At 40.9% G+C, this 5,050-nt stretch overlaps 1 long non-coding RNA gene across 1 annotated transcript; it reads right to left on the bottom strand.

Moving 5' to 3' along the window:
* Window positions 1-520: 520 nt before the first annotated feature.
* Window positions 521-4,690, bottom strand: LOC136484931 (uncharacterized). Its single transcript, XR_010766266.1, has 4 exons — window positions 4,253-4,690; window positions 1,533-3,065; window positions 1,377-1,454; window positions 521-773 (listed from the first exon to the last, which is right to left on the bottom strand). It is a non-coding gene; the product is annotated as an uncharacterized lncRNA (long non-coding RNA).
* Between the last annotated feature and the right edge of the window lie 360 nt (window positions 4,691-5,050).

The following is a 5,050-nucleotide window of genomic DNA, read 5'->3' as shown; positions in this document are numbered from 1 at the left end:
TTGCAGTAGATGTACCCTCTATTACCACACTATCTCTATGGTTACTATAGGTAAAATCCTCTATTTGCCACGACAAAATGTTTGGTTGCTAGAGGTGGCCTCTCTATTGCCACACTATCTTTGTGGTTGCTATAGCTGAAATCCTCTATTGCCACAACAAATATTTGGTTGCTAAAGGTGGCCTCTCTATTGCCACACTAAATATGTGGTTGCTATAGATGAAACCCTCTATTGCCACGACAAATGTTTGGTTGCTATAGGTGAAAGTCTCTATTGCCACGATCAATACTTGGTTGCTATACTTGGACCCTCTATTGCCACGCTTACTATTGTGTTGCTCTAGTTTGGAGACTATTGCCACGCCCATTGTTTCATTGGTATGAGATTTCTTGCCACACCATTTGTTTGTTGTTAACTTGCTATAGCATATATTGCAACACAAAATGATTATGCCAATAGTCCAAATTGCAAAGTTTTGTTTGGTGGCTTCAAACAAAAATTACACGCCGAACAATATACGATGAATGAAGCATTTAGACATCCATTAAACCAAAATATATTTTGTTCGTACAAATCATTAATGAAACCATCCGATGTCAAACTTAGTCGATAACACACGCACAACTAAACACACATAAGGTATCCAACACACACTAGCTAGTTTGAACACATCAAAATGTAATGAGCTATGTAGCACTGCAGCAAAGGTTGTCTTGATGTTGATCATCCCATCAATCGTGCATTCGTGCCTCCACTCAAACTCCATCTTGCTCCTAAAAGTTATATGCATCAGGCAAACTGAAATTTTATTATTTTGGCAACATCAGCATTGAGTTGACAAAGTCAGCAATTTGGAATCTTAAACGAAAGACTAGCAGGTTTGCAAATAAATTTGCAGAATCACTCAAAAGTAAAAAATGATCCATCAAAAGACGATATGATCAATTTTTTCTTACAGCAATGGCAATGTGTTTTGCTATCGGCTGCTGGGCTTAATGGAATGTACCCTGCAGCAACAATAATTTATAGAGATGATACCAAATTTGATAGAACAGAATATTGAGCTACAGGGTATAGACCATTTGTCAAAAACAGAATGTGTCTTGTTAATCCAGTAGATGATAATCACCAAGCACAGTCAGAAGTATGTTTATGGCAACTTGTTTGCACTAGACTTAGATGATTATCATATGGCAACTTGTTTGCACTAGACTTAGATGATAATCACATGATATAATGAAGTAGATTCAGATGCATCTCATCATAGCATGCATAGGATTGCTACAGAGAACACGGCAAAACCACTTGCACAATTTAAGCTTGAAGCTAAGCCTTGCTAATTAAGCTAGTCCACCCCAAACCAGAACTAAATTCACCTCCATGTGAAGACGATGCAGCTGTGTGTTGGATACCAAAGCGTTAGCAAACTATGCCTCCACCTGCCCCTCAGTAGCCTGCACTTTGAATAATAAGTACAACTAATAATCAACAAAAAACGAAGGGCGGGCCTGGTGCAAGCAGTAGAGTCTTACCGCCTGTGACCGGAAGGTCCTGGGTTCGAGTCGCGGTCTCCTCGCATTGCACAGGCGAGGGAGCTCACTGCACTGGGTACGCCCTTTTAATAATCAACAAAAAACGAGATCGACAGAGCAACTGGAAAGAAAATTTTCCAGAAAGTATAGCACAAGGAAGAAACTACATGATTCTTTTGTTAATTCGTTGTTTTAATTTAAGAAGCAGTGTACACTGAATATCTGAATCTGAATAGCCAACACTGAAATACTGAATATGTTTGGTTATTTACATTTTACATAATAGAGTAGCAGTAGCAGATTTCTTTGTTTATTTATAAATCATTACAAGCACTTGTGTGCAATGATTCTAAATCACAATCACTACATAAATTCATTTAGCATGTCATTCTCGCATAACTGAGTTGGTCTGTTTCGTTATCAATTGTGCAACATTTCTAGGAAAAGTTTAGGTATTGAGGCAAACACAATAATCTACTAAGCAGGGAAAGGACAGAGGATGTGCATACCATGGAGAAGTAGGTAGACAGTTCTGAACACAACATCGATAGTATGTTTCAATTGCTGAGAATTTCAGAACAAATGCTCTCTCATGCAGGAAAAAGAGAAGGCGTGCTTATTAGGCAATATTTCTAAAAAGTGTCCTCTGAGAACATAGTTAATGCGCACCAAAAAATGACCATGGAACCTAAGAATCGATGATTCCCTTATTAATGTAATAATATATGTTTGCTACTATATATTCTGTTACTCCAGCTATGGTGTCATGGTATGTCTTTTCAGTACTGACTAGAAAAGAATGCTGCTTCGCGGCGCCCTACCAGCAAGATTGTAAAACAATGATTAAATATCAGATTTATCTCATGCCAAAAGATATTCACAGATTATATAGAACTTATACGCATCTTGCTATGCCGAACAGGAATTTATCCAACAATCTGGGACACCATGAAGCAAACAAGCAGTCGAGGAAAATAGTTTTAACATGGCAGAAATAGATCAAAAGTGGTGTGTATCAATATAAACTTGGCAAATATTGCATCACAACTCGTTAAACAATGAAGCACTGAATTACAAGCATGATCAGGACATGTCCACTGATTATCTTGAGCTTAATCTGTAACAGAGAACAGAGAGCTATAAAATTACCATCTCTGAACAATAACAATTAAGCTACATCTTGTGGCAAAATACAGCTATAGCCAAAATTTCCCTTTCTTGTCTCACCAATTGTCAGAGAAAACACATTACCAAGAAAAAAGAAGAGGCAAGTCAATCAATTTATAACAGACTACCAACATCTCAATTAACATAGAGGAAGGTTTCTTCAACACCAAATGTCAAACTCAAATTTGTGGCACTTCCAGTCACACTCAGGTACTCAAAAGGATTGCAAAAATTTAACCAGTTAGTAAATGAAGTGAACTGCCAGGGGAACCAAAGTATATATAGGAAAACAGACGTACCATCAGCTAGCATCACAGGGAAACCAAAGTAGATGAACTGACAGGTCCTCTAAGGGAAGAATATGTTCTGAAACAGGGGCAATTTGTAAGTGCAATCTTAATCAACTATGAAGGAAAGCAACAGCAGCAAGTGCACCAATCTCAGATAGGGTCACAAATTCACAACTAAAGAGCAAGAATGGTACAGAAATTTAATCTTATAGTCATCCCTGAAAAGGAACACCTTACATGCTGTTGAGCAAATTAGCTTTCCCCCCAAGCTAGGAGCCCAAAATCAGTGGTAACAAGGCCACTGATATGCTATAGAGTTACAGACTGAGTAGCTAATATTTGCCAACATAATGATTGCTATAGATCCAGGGTGTAAGGCCTGGTTTAGTTCCCAAAAATTTTCACCTCAAACTATCACATCGAATCTTGCGGCATATGCATGGAGTATTAAATATAGACGAAAAAAAAACTAATTGCACAGTTTGGTTGGAAATCGCGAGACGAATGTTTTAAGACTAATTAGTACATGATTAGCCATAAGTGCTACGGATAAGTGCTACAGTAACTAGCATGCGCTAATGATGGCTTAATTAGGCTTAATAAATTCGTCTCGCAGTTTCCAGGCGAGCTATGTAATTAGTTTTTTTTATTAGTATCCAAAAACCCTTTCCGACATCCCCAAAACATCCGGCGTGACATCCAAAAAATTTCATTTCGCGAACTAAACACACCCTAAATATAAGTGAGCATATACTTACTAATTGAAAACAAATACATACACATGTAGCAGGCCAAAATCCATGGTAACAGTCACTGAAACGTTGCGAATCTTACAACACTATGATCTATATACCACCCAATACATGGTAATATACCTCTATCGCTGCTGTAAGCTAGCTTTGACTCAACTAAAGTGACAATCATTGATTCAAGAATAAGTATGTGCTAACAGCAGAAGAATCCAAAGTAGTTTTCGTTTATGCCTAGGTCAATAATCAATCTATTGTACGCTGCTGAGCTGGTGCACTGAAACAAATCAATTTATCCTGACAAGATCAAATAAGCCAAGAGAACTGGCAAATAAATCATAATCTGATTGAAACTAATCACTGAAGCACCGCCTGATACAAAATTACAGAAAAGAAAAATAGAGCAAAGAGGAGAGGGATTGTTGGCCAACCCTGACCCTAGAACCACAGTTTACAGTACATCTCACAGAACTTCCATACACATTCATCAAGAGAAAACGGTGCCGGATCTCACCGTTGAGGGCTGAAGAAGCACAGCACGGCGCAGATCGGACGGAGACGACATGGATCAGGACCGGGTCCAGGCCCAACCCAGCCCGGGGCGAGCAGGGCCTGCCCACCCAAGCCACGGCAGCGGCAGCAGCTTGCCCACTCGGCCAGGGACGGCAGCGGCGGCACGTGGCCAGCCAGCTCGCCCGCCCAGCCCGGGCTGGCAGCGGCAGCGCGGGGCCAGCAGTACCGGCTAAGGCGGCGGCGTCCTGCCCCTCCGAACGTAGCAGGGAGAGGAGAGGAGGGGCGTCGCGGTGGAGGGGAGGAGGGGCGCCGACAGTGGGAGTCGCCGTCTTGCCGACTGCCGAAGGAGAGAGCGAGAGGGGAAGAATCGCCAGGAAAAGACCGAGCGTCGGTTTCTGGATGTGAGGGGCCGCGTGTTTGGGCGGAGATGTCGTATGGATGTGAGGGGCCGGATTTGAGATTGGGATTTTTGTTTCGAGCACGAGCGCGGGACTTTTTGGCTGGTGGCTGCGGTTTGCGCGGCGGATAGTGGGAGTAGCTAATTTTGGGGTGCGTATTATAGTTGGCATTTTATTCTCTCTATATATTTCTAATTTTTAATTTCTAATTAGATGTCGAAAAAAGCATGGTCCATTTATTATATGTAATATACTACATATACTTTGGAGTTTTATTAATTTTTGAACTTTACTATTTTTTGTACAGGAGTGGGGACCAAAGTGTACGGAGGTTAGGACCATGCGGGAGGCCGTATCGTATCGTGGATTATTTACTCCTGGCTGGTTTGGTGTGAGAGAAA

Source organism: Miscanthus floridulus, chromosome 10 (assembly GCF_019320115.1).
Source record: "Miscanthus floridulus cultivar M001 chromosome 10, ASM1932011v1, whole genome shotgun sequence".
Taxonomy (NCBI): domain Eukaryota; kingdom Viridiplantae; phylum Streptophyta; class Magnoliopsida; order Poales; family Poaceae; genus Miscanthus; species Miscanthus floridulus.
Note: the sequence above shows the minus strand (reverse complement) of the source record. Positions and strands in the feature narration are given on the sequence as shown.